At 45.0% G+C, this 12,060-nt stretch overlaps 1 protein-coding gene across 1 annotated transcript in view; it reads left to right on the forward strand.

Annotated features, from left to right (window-relative positions):
- The window catches only part of SND1 (staphylococcal nuclease and tudor domain containing 1), a 422,669-nt gene that overhangs the window by 271,099 nt on the left and 139,510 nt on the right, over positions 1-12,060 (forward strand). The gene's annotated exons all lie outside the window — the stretch shown is intronic.

Consider the following 12,060-nt stretch of genomic DNA (forward strand, 5'->3'; position numbering starts at 1 on the left):
ATAGAAGAGTAGAGTAGCTTAAAAGTAGCTTAAAAATGTATCCTTGCACAGCCTGAGTGAAGGGAATTCCAGACAAAGGAAAATCTTGATGGAATTCGCACAGTGGTTATTTCCCATCTGGGGTAGACAACGCCTGTCATGTTAGTCGTGTGCAATCACCCAAAGGGCTGACATACCCTCCCCTCGTATCTCCCTAGGCAGTGCCCTTTGTCTCTCTTTTATTCTTTTCAGGTGTCGTTAGGATCCAAATCTTTTGTGAAAACTCAGACATGACATTACCTTCGCAGACTCCTGCATCTATAGTATTTCTCTGTCGCACTAAGTTTGACACGCAAGGGCAAGCCACCCTTTCTTTGCTGACTGACCGTGCATGTCTCTTACCCTATCTTTTCTTCTAGTAGCTTAATATTTCACAACCCAGTAAGACTCTGTATCAACTGTGCTCTTCGAGCAATTTACATTTATGCATTCAAGGAGCAGACTGCTTTATTTCTTCCCTGATGGCAGATAATAAAGTTACTTATTTCTAGTGAGTACTTCGCAGAGACTGTGCTCTTTGAGAGAAAGTGTCATTTTACTTCAACGCCCCACACTCCACTCCTGTACACACAAGCATTCACTCCCTCACAAAGGACATATTCCGCCGTGTCCTCCTGGTGCACGTCGCCTTTTCTGTTGCTACTCTGTTCCCTCAGCACTCCTTCTGTTGGATTCTTGAGTAGAATTTGTCACGGGGGAAGAGAAATGGGAGCCACACTTGCTGTCCCCTGCCAGATTGCCTCAGCCTCCTTTTCCTAGAAGGCACCGAGAGTTTCTTCTCTGGATAAGGGCCTCCCCCAGGCCCTCACTAAATGGGTTGTTATGTGAGATAAATCACTCACCAAACACATGGCCGTGACGCTCACTGCTGCTGCTGGGCCGCCACTTCTGGCTGAGGCTCTCTCTCATACTCTTTAGAAGGTAATGATCACTGCACAGCTCTGCAGGCTTTCTGAAGGGACTAATTGAAGTACGACATGAAGCTCAGAGGCAGCTGCAGAAAGGAAGGACCAAACCAAACCTGTACCTTACTGGAGGGCTGTGCTCTTGTGAGTGTGGCAGGGGTACACCGAGGGGTAGTGTGGCAGTGTGTGAGGGAGGCCATCTGTGCCCTTTGCTTAAGATTTCCGGAGCGGAGAAGTTTCTTATCAGCGAATTCTTGTTGTTACAGAGTTTGAAGTATATATTCAGCTTCTCCTTCTGTCTGTACCTACAAAACAAAAGTGTCCTCTTTGGCAGTGTGGAGCTTTATCCCTGAGGTGAACAAGAGAAAAAGGATCATTCTTTCTGGGAAGCTTGGCCACAGGTTTATAGGGGAAAGAAAACATTGAAGCTCTGGCTTCTAAACTCAAAACGACCCGACTGGAGCCGGCTCAGAGCTTAGACCTATCCTGGCTGGATTTTTTCCGCAGAACCCTTCTGGTTGTACTTTCTTTCCCATGGAGCATTTGTCTTGCTTGACTGTTCTGGACTTTAGCCACCTGCCAGAAAGGCATTGTCCTGCTATATATGTATAGTAGAATATGTGTTGCTTGAGTGTTCACTGGGGCAGTTTCCAACCCACTGAAACCCAGACTCATGCAGCCTGGTCACTCGCCTCTGCAGCAGCCAGTTCCTGTGTGGACTTGGCATTATTCTAAGCTTAGCAATTCAAAAGACAGTGCCTGCATTAACATATATTTTGAAAGATAGATTACCAAGGCAAATACATGATAAAATAGAAGCTTTTACAGTTTTCTCCTGCCATACTATATGCGGTTATATTCCGCATCTTCTGGTTTCTTTAGAAACCTAGCAAGGATACAGGACGGTGAAAAGTTGTAAGAGCATGCAAGCCTCGGTTTGAATCTGCACAAGCAGGTGACTTCAGGGAGGTTTTTACTCCCTTGAAGCCTGAGTTTACACTTCAGTTAACTAGAGAGTGTTTGTTGCCTCTTGGGATTTTTGTGAGGGTTTAATGACATGTACAGAGAGTTCAGAACAAGCCTGTCATAAAGTGGATTATCCCATAAATATGTTTCCTTCCCCTTCCTCTCACAAAGACTTGGTGAATTCATTCACAAGTAGAGCTTTTCTTAACTCTTACATGGAATGGTATACTTATACAGTGCGAGTGCACAGGGCTCTGGCTCTACCGTGGGGACGCTGACCTACCCGAAATGGAAATAAACCAAGGAAAGTTACTGTTCTAGCCTCCTGCTGAATGAGCAGAAAGCTCACTGAAGGAAAGGCCCCTGGCTTTTTTCCCTTTGAGTTTAGAGCAAGCAACTCTACATCCTGGTAAGACGTGGTCCTGGGTGTCAGGACACTCTAGAGGGAAGACAGACATGCAGACAAACTGCAGTATTGGGCACTAGGTGAGAGAAGTATTTACAAGGCACACAAGTAATACAGAGGAGGGAATAAGTGGTTACGTAGACAGAGATCAGAGATGGCCTCCCTGAGCAGCTGATACCTGAGCTGTGTTTTGAAGGACAGATGAGAGTTTGCAGTGCTGGCACAGGAGGGGCAAAGGAGGAAGAGCCACGTTCTAAAAACAAAGGTGTAGAGGTTTGATATATCTCGGTGTGTCAGACAACTGTGACCCCTTTGGTCTTGGTGGAGTATGAAGAGTTGAGGGGTTCGGGTGGGATGAGGGTGCGAATGCAGACGGGATATACCGTGGACCTGCAGAGTCACTCAGGGTATTGGGCAAGAGAGTGACATGCTCACACCTGTGTTAAAGGAAGTTTATTTTGGTGAATACATTGGAGTAAATGAGGCTGGAGGCTGAGAAAGCAGTTAAGAAGCAAGAGGGGTGGGTAGAGGCCTAAAATCTGGCAGTGAAGAAGAGGAGAGGTCGGAATAATATTTAGGAGAAAGACTTGGTAATTCAGGGAAGGACTGGATTTTGGGGGGTCAGAAATGGGGGTGTCATTGAGGGTAGGAGGGAAGTAACTCATCCAAGGCTCGAGTGTTTGGGCACATTGGGACGTCCACCAGCACGGGCAACACGAAAGTAAGAATTGGTTTTAGGAACAGATAATTGGTGGTCAGAGGATTAGGCGGAGAATCCTGGGAGTAATGTTCAGGAAGCCAAGAGAGGAAAGAATTCCAAGGAGTCAGCAGGGTCAGATTTTACCTAAAATATCAAGTCGGTAAAAACATTGAAGCAGTTTTATACTGTTTATCAATTAGTAAGTCACAGATGACCTTTGTCGGTGCGATTTCATCAGACTTGATTCAGCTAAAGTCAGATTACAGGCGATTAGGGTGTAAATGTGGGAAATGAGGAACAAAATCAAAAATAGAGTGCTCGTTACAAAATTCTCACAGAGAATGCAAAAGGAATGCATAAAAATGAAAGCTAAAGGGTCACAGTAACAACCTAAGGATGTCAGCGACTTGAATGCTTTTATAACCATAATTCTTTCTCAAGACTAGAACAGAACCTGGCTTGTAATTGGAGAAGCTATTCAGTATACCTATTGTTTTCTTTCTTTCTTTCTTTCTTTCTTTCTTTCTTTCTTTCTTTTCTTTCTTTCTTTCTTTCTTTCTTAATGTTTATTATTCATTTGGAGAGAGACTGTGAGTAGGGGAGGGACAGGGAGAGAGGGGGACAGAGGATCTGCAGCAGGCTCCGTGCTGACAGCAGAGACCCCAATGCGGGTTTGAACTCATGAACTGTGAGATCATGACCTGAGCCAAAGTTGGATGCTTAACTGACTAGCCACCCAGGCACCCCCCAGGTGGTTTTCATAACACCAATTACAGAAGGTAAAACTTAACAAAATCTTCTTAGCAAATGAGGATATGAAAAGCATGGATGAGAAAATATCATAGGGAGCATGAGATGCACTCATGCATGAATTCTGAGGACAAGAAATGAAGAAAGGCTGCAAGGAAATTATTAGCAGAGCAATGACCTAAAGGAGACCGAAGGAACGAGATGGATAGAGAACAGGGAGGAGGGAGTGTCCTTAGAGGAGGGGACCCTTGGTCCCCTGAGACACCAACTACAAAGAACACTGAACGTGGGTGTAGACACAGATGCAACATTCACACTGTGGGGCAGTTCACCTGGTTCAGTGAACCTCGTTGCACGGCTTTGCAGGTGAGGGTGGATGTGCCCTACATCATGGAAAAATGGCTTTCTGCTGGAAACAATGTCTCTCTGCAGCCAGGAGGGAGTTTGCGCTGTGATTCTCAAGGGGAAAGTCAAGGGAATTGTTCAGCAATCCCATATGTGCTGCTCTCATTAATCCCAGCCTTTTCAGAGAGCCCTCTGGACTTCAAGGTGGGCTGGATACTTTCCATTTTCATGTGGCCTTTTTTGGGCAGACGGCCCCGCAGCTTGATAGGGAGTGGCATTTGGCCCAAGCCAGCTGGCCTTTCTGTCACGGTTCCTGCACCCCTGTATGCGGAATGGTTGCTTGGTCAGATGGGATGGCAGGTGGGGCTGGGCAAAGTCAGCTGTAGCTAACAGGTCAGTGCCTCCTGATAGCTATCGCCCTTTAGTCCTTTGAGCACCTGGCTTAGGTTTGGTCGGTGAGCAGGTGACCTCACACCATCAGAACGGAGACTGTTGACGGTCCCTCTGCTTGCTGCTGTGGCCTCCTCCTGTGCATACTTATTTCTTTCACGGAGGCGATCACAGTCAGGTCTTGTCTTGAGTTCGCAGAGAAGCCAAGATGCCTGGGCAGCCTGCATTTGTTTAAGAGCATCCTTTTTCCTATCCAGCATTTAGTGCACTCCGTGCTTTTCCTTCCATTAGAACAAAAGCAGTTTACCCCCACTCTTTGGTTTTCATTTCTTTTCACTTGTCATGTGTTTCACATTTTAGTTTCCTTGTCTGAAGGGACAAGTGAGGTGCACGTATTTGCAGATCACTTAGCCTTTGATTCACATTTTTATTTAATGGCACCAGTGGGCATGGAGAGTGTGTCATTGCTATGACCTTTATAGTACATTGCCTCATTTTGAATGACTTTCTTAGCTCTGGGGTATCTGGGTCATGGTAAAGGCATGTAGTCCTGTTGACTAAGCAGAGCCAAGTATCCAGGTAGTGCTGGTAAACAAATGCCCGAATTATAAAAGAAGAATAATTTGAGGTTGCAGTGCAGAGTAATCCAGGTAGTCTTATATCAGGTTATTTGGTATCTTTCGCTAACTCAGTGAGCTCACCCCATTTGCATTTCCTTGTTCCTGAAGCTAGGACAGCAATATGTATGAGGAATTGTGGACTCGGGTAGGTTTGGAGTGTGGATGCCAGTCATCTTGGTTGGAACTCATGGTACAAATCACCTAGAAGGCAGCAGCCACCTGGCAGGGGGTTCCCATGTAGATCACAGTAGGTGACTTTTAATTAACCAGTTACCTAGTCATATGAAACAAGACTAGAAAATGAGACTTCCCTTTGCCTGCCCTTTGGCATTTTTCAATTTCTCTCTCTCTCTCTCTCTCTCTCTCTCTCTCTGATTACAACTTCCCAGTGCAGCTGCATTATGACAAGGAAGGCAGTGAAAAAAGTTTCTAGATATCTAGGGTTTGATAAATTTTGATGTGCATGGTGGGTGAGCTAAAGGTTCGACCGTGTGTCCTTCCACCCTGAATGTCTTTCAGTAAAGTAGCTCATGTCCTTTCTTTTTAATGCCTCTTCTCCACAACCAGTTCTAATAGGAATAACAACTGTCTGTTTCTCAGTAGACCAAAAACTTCAAATGAGAGAGAAAAGGGAAGGTGAACAGGAATATCATCCCCATCTCCTGGCCCCAGGAATGGTGGATCCCCATTGATTACCAGTGCCTCACCAAATTACACAATTAAAACCGATGTATGTTTGAGTGAGAAATCCCATTCTGCTATCACAGAGGTGCTAATGAATCAGGCTGTTACGTGGTTGTGTTTGCTGGGCTTCTATCCTTAATTAAGCAATTACGGGGTCTGCTGATACTTATGAATTCCTTTCAGATGCTTTAATTGAATTGCAACTTAATGGGTATTTGTAAAGTGGGGTATTCTCTCTCTTGGGACGTGGCCAGTTTGATTCTGTCTCCACCGCCTACTTGCTTTCAGTTGGGTCCCAGTACCGGAAATGGGCAGCTTGACATGCCCATTTCTGGAGCTGCACTAGTTCTTCACTGTTAAAGATACCATTGTATGAATTTTATGAATTATGTTCATGTCAGGATGTCCTGGAGGGCCACTCGTGAGGAAAACATTAGCGCAATAAACGGGTTAGGGGAGCCTTTTTTAATGAGGCCAAGATTTTGTAAGCCCACTATAAGAAAAAGCAGTCTTTGATAGGTAGATTATGGGCGATGCATAAATTAATATGACAGTTTCTGCTTCCCTGAATAGCTTTTAGTCTAATAGTGTAGACAGCTATGTGCAAAACTTGAGCAAGGAAAAATAAAAAGGAGTTGTGAAAAGCATAGGCAACGTACTAGGAGAGTGCAGAGGAAAAAAACAATTAATTGGGGAATGGCAGAGACTTCACAAGAGAGGTGGCATTTGAACATCCAAGATCGGGAGCATTTCTTTTGGCAAGCTAGGTGTGATTGATCTAGGCAAAACGACTTAGCCTATATTATTAGTTCTCAGGAAGAGTAGCCTGAAAGAAGTGGTTTTGTACAGGCGCGTAAACCTCCTTCACTGCCCTCCTGCCATTGAGTGTTCAGTGAGTGCTCTCCCCGCGGCTGCTGGTCTCTGCACGTATACGATACCACCAGCCCTGGTCATGTCACGTGGATGAACGTGCAGGCCTACCAAGATAGCCTGATTATATCCCATCTTTAGATCATGAATCATCCCCAGAATGAGCCTCATCATGTTTGTGGGTCATTCAATGGCATGGCTATTTAATAATTTATTTCCACTTTGCATTGGCTAGGAATTTAGAAATACATAAGTTCCAGCCTTCAAGCAAAGTAGTTGTGTCTACTGAAGTAAAGAATGTATAGACATGAAGAAAAAAATACATGCTTAAGAAGGCTAAGAGTAGGGGAAGGATGCTTTAAAAACTGTACAAATGAAAACAGCTCCTGATTTTTCTAAAATAATCATGTACATTGTGATACTGTCAGGAAGGCTAAGGCAATCCTGGTTTACAACCCAGCAGTACAACATCCGAAGAGGAGTGGAGCTGAGTGCTGGTTCAGCGCAAGGCAGGGGAGGCCTAGGGTATGATACTCCATCCAAGGACCACCTTTTTAGGAAGGATGTCAGCAGATTGCAGAAGGATCAGAGGAGAGTGAGCAGGACGGTAAGAGACCTAGAAATGCCAGGACCTGAGGACTAGTCGTAGGTATCAGAGGAGACTCCCAGGATGTAATGGGTATTTCAGGGTCCAGAGGCAGAGATTCAGTCTATTCAGTAGCCATTTCAATTTTTTTTTTTTTTTTTTTTTTTTTTTTGGAGTCAGTAATAAATAAAGACATCAATAAAAATAAGATTTGTTCAGCATGGTTTAATGGCAGTCACAGACCTGGGAGCTAAAACTCTTAAAGACAAATTCTTGCTCTGCTCTCCTGCTTCCTGGTTAATTATTTCCATCCGACTGGTCTGCTTATCTTAGTATGATGCTGGTACCTGGAGGTGAGGGAGACAGCAAGGCCCACATGGCAGTTCTGTGCCAGCCTGTCTAGAGACCAGCAACCGAAGGGAAGCATGTTAGCGGTGCACAACCTTCTGTGGAGCCCAGCAGACTGCCGAGGGTGGCGCAGCCTCCTAACTGGGATGCTTAGCCCTCGCCCTCTCGGGTGGGTTTTCTGTGCCAAGAAGAGAAAGATGTTGATTTATCCTCAGCTGTTACGGGATGGGCTCATTCACTCCCTCTGGATGGATGGGTCAAAATTAAGAGAAAAGAATCCTTTCCTCCCAAATCTTTGGACTTTTGCCTTCTACTGTTGGTTTTTACTCTTGATGCTTTTGAGTTTTAATAATAGTTGAGACAAGAGAAAAAATATCCTGGATGGGAATTGGACTGATTCCATGCAAAGCTAATAAGAGCTAGTAGAGTGGTACAAAAGGGTCAGACCTGGGAGCTTTTCCTTCAGGGTTCCTTTTCTGTTCCTTCTCCCCCCGCTCCTACTTGACCGTTCTTTCTGGGTCGGTTACAGGTTATGTAGGCTGCCTTCCACCTGGTGGGCCTGGTGGGCCTGGTGGGCCTGGTGGGCCTGGTGGGCCTGGTGGGGAGGGACTGGGAAGCTGCTCTCTGCTGGAGCGTTTCCAGTACCAGCACCTGTCTCTGGTTGTGCCCAGATACCTCCGTTCTAAGTCCGTCCTTGTGTTTACCAGAAAAGTACATGTCAGTGTGGGTTTTCATTGTCATCTTGTTAGCCTGTTGGCATTTGCCAGCAGCCATTTAGTAGTAGTGGTGGTAAGCAGCAACATCCAGGGTTGGGCTACTCTCCACTCCCCCTGCCCTGTGGGGTGTCTATTTGGCCAGCCTAATAGTAGAAAATGGCAGGACCTGGATGCGAGAGAGGGCGTATAAATGGTGTGGTAATTTGAAATTAAAGGGAAATGCTTTGAAATCTGGTAATGGGCAGCCCCGGGGTGAACAGTACACACTGCCTATAAGACTTCATCCTGGTTGCTATGGGAACCACCTCTCACATCCCCTTTTCAAGCAGAGCTATGACTGGGTTTAAAAAAAAAAACATAGTTCCTCATCATGAAAAACTATCTTTGCCCCCAAACCCTAGATCATTGCTCACCTTGGATTCCTTTCAGAAAATTTTCCTGAGGCTTCCCCAACCTGGTGGACTGTCTGTGCCACTCTGTGCCTGGCCCTTGATATAAAATTTGAATGAATGGCACTAACACTAACATGAGAATTAGAACACACTAGGTGCCCGGTGTGGGTAGCTGGCCCTAGCACACCCTTGTGTTGCCCCTGAGTGGACGCCACAGGTGTTTACTCAAGGAGCTGGGTAGAACCACTGGCCCCATGATACATATCCTCAGGCCCCATGTATGTGGGGCTCCAAGGAAGCCCAAAGATCTGCCCTTAGTCTCACTGCCATGGGATTGGTCCCGGATTCTGATGTAGGGCTGCCAAGCACAGAACTTGTGGGAGCAAGAACAATTCACAGAAGTTCCTTTCATATCTGAGAGACATCTGAGACACAACTACATTCTCTGTCGTGTTCTTTCGCCATTTGCACTTTCCCCCATTTATTTAAATTACCATGTTAACCCAGACTATTAAGTTTGGTTGTGTGTGTGTGTGTGTGTGTGTGTGTGTGTGTACGCGCATGTGTGTGTTTTGTTTTTGCTTTTTTAACCACCCTTTGCCTAGGATAAAGTAAATGAAGTCTACATCTCTGTTCAGTAGCCTTTGAGTCCTGGACATATGGCTCCCTTCACGGTTGGCTTATAGGCTTCTAAGTGGGCTCTGGAGAAACTTTGTTTAAGCTTTCTGGATTCCCTGTAGTTTTTCCTTATTATATCCGTGCTTTGCAACAGTAGTCCTGACTAAACCCTAGTAACTCCCGTGCTTACCTTCACTATATGTAGGAAGTTACTTAAATTGACTACTTCGTCTACAATGGGTAGAGAAGTTCCCGTTTCCCTGCCCTGGTGTGCCTCCTTCTCCTGAGCTTGTACATCTGCTAGTGATTTTTCTAGGGTTAATTTGGGTGTTTTTATTTTTAAATTGGAACATGGTGTCTGTCTCTTCTCTGTGTGTGTTTTGGATGCAGCCCCTGTGCTAGGCATGCGGTTATTAACTCTACTGATACACCAGTTCACTCATTAGCATTTGCATTTTAAATTACAAGCTAGAGCAGACGACATTTATGCTATATTTGTACCATTGCCTTCTTCATGAATGATGTCGTATGTGCAGGGAATTCAGAAATAACTCCTCTAGGGCCCTGATGTATTTTAGTCTCTTTCAGCTATTTCTTTTTCACTCTTGATTCTCATTGTTTGATAGGGATTTTTTTTATTCTGTTCTAAGTTTAGACCTATTTGTGAGTGCTACTGATTGGGAAGTGCTAATGACAACCCAACCCTTTGTATCAAAATAGGCATATTGCACAGAGTGGCCACCTTTCCCTTTCGCATTGTGCTCCTGGTAAGCAGTGCGCTTTGATTAGAAAGGAGGGAATTTTCTCCTCCACCGTTTGGTGGGCGAGAAGACATGGTAAAGGGCACTTGTTCTTGCTTGTATTCATGCTCAGATCCCTCCTTTTTATAGTTGATTAGTCCACGGTTATTTGTTAAACCTATTATTGCATGGTGCTGCATGGGGAAGAAAGCGAAACTGTATGCCTTCACGGAGCTGATTTTTGACAAGAAGCACATTTAGATTGCACTAAGGACAGCACATACTTTAATAGTATGAGACCAGGTTAGAGGTGGCCTTTTTAAGTTTAAGTTCAGTCCTCTTGGGGGAACTATTGCTATTGGCACATGGTGACTTCAGCACCTCGGGCACAAGAACCAAATCAGAAATGCCCACACATGGGGGCGCCCGGGTGGCTCAGTCAGTTACGCATCCGACTCCGACTCAGGTTATGATCTCACGGTTTGTGGGTTTAAGCCCCATGTCAGGCTCTGTGCTGACTGCTCAGCCTGGAGCCTGTTTCAGATTCTGTGTCTCCTTCTCCTTCTTCCCCTCCCCTTCTTGCATTCTGTCTCTCTCTCTCTTTCAAAAATTAATAAACATTACCCCCAAAAAATAAAAAAATTTGAAAAAAGAAAGAAATGCACAGCCATGGATCATGGACCTGGGAGTGGAACCTTCCTAGGCTTAGGCATGCCCAGATTAGCTTAAGCTAGTGTTTGGTTGGTTTCTGGCAGGAGATTAGGGGCAGAACTCTGGTATGTAGGTCTCTGTTCATGCCATCGTGCTGTTTCTTTGTGGTCTTCAAGTTTGATTCTCTTGAGTTCTGTCACAGGGACCCTTCCATTTGGTGAAATCTAACTTAAAACATCATGAAAAGTCCCGGGAAGTCATATGGGAAGTTGTGCATTCTGGGTAAGCAAGCAAAAAATTTTCCAACTAATATAAACAATTTCTGTTCCCTCCCTCCCCACCGTCCTTCTCACTGGAGATCTCCTCTCATGTAGTCATCATTCTGCAAAGTAGCTGCTGGAATAACCAAAACATGAAGAGTTGCATTTGAAGCTCATGATCCAAGTACAGATGTGTTAGTTTAGAACCTGATCCCACTAAGGTGTGTCATTGTGACACATGGCATTTCATACAATAATAAAAGAAATTGCATGGTAATGGCATTTTTATTTTAAATGTTTATTTATTTTTGAGAGAGAGAGGGAGACAGAGCATGAGCAGGGAAGGGGCACGGGGGGGGGGGGGGGGGTAGGGGGGGGTGGGGCACAGAATCTGAAGTAGGCTCCAGGCTCTGAGCTGTCAGCACAGAGCTCAACACGGGACTCGAACTCAAAGATCGCAAGATCATGACCTGAGCCAATGTTGGACGCTCAACCTACTGAGCCACCCAGGCGCCCCATGCGGTAATGACATTTTAAGCCTACTCTCCTGTTGACCCATTTCATGCTATGAGACTGGCCTCATGGTAAAAACTGCCACATCACATTTACTCCTTATTCCCTTAGCAAACAGGGTTACCCTATGAATGAGTGCTTAATAACTTCTTTCCAGTTCCAAATCCTACTTCACATTTGATACAGCTCTGTATATTTTTCCTTGATTCTGTTAATTAGCCTTGTAATAAATTCTTACCTAGAAATCTGCTGATTCAGTGTTCTCCAGGAAACTCAGACCAACCACTACAAACATTGCAATCAGATCTCCAAATGGGCTTTGTTGTCTTGAGGGCCCCATAGGCCTCTGAGGGGTCCTTCCATTTAAACACGTAAGAGTTCAGGGACAGTTCTCCCTCACAACTTTACATTAGTTCCTTTCCCAAAAACCAAAGACATGAAGTCCTTTGGGAAAGCTCATGGACAAGACAATGTTAACAAAGAATTCTTACCTACTCTGTATTCCTTTTTTTCATAGAGATGGTCCCTGTTGGGCACATCCATTGTTTGCTGTGTACTTTA

The sequence above is a fragment of the Panthera onca genome, chromosome A2, assembly GCF_046562875.1.
Source record: "Panthera onca isolate mPanOnc1 chromosome A2, mPanOnc1 haplotype 2, whole genome shotgun sequence".
In the NCBI taxonomy this organism is placed as follows: Eukaryota; Metazoa; Chordata; class Mammalia; order Carnivora; family Felidae; genus Panthera; species Panthera onca.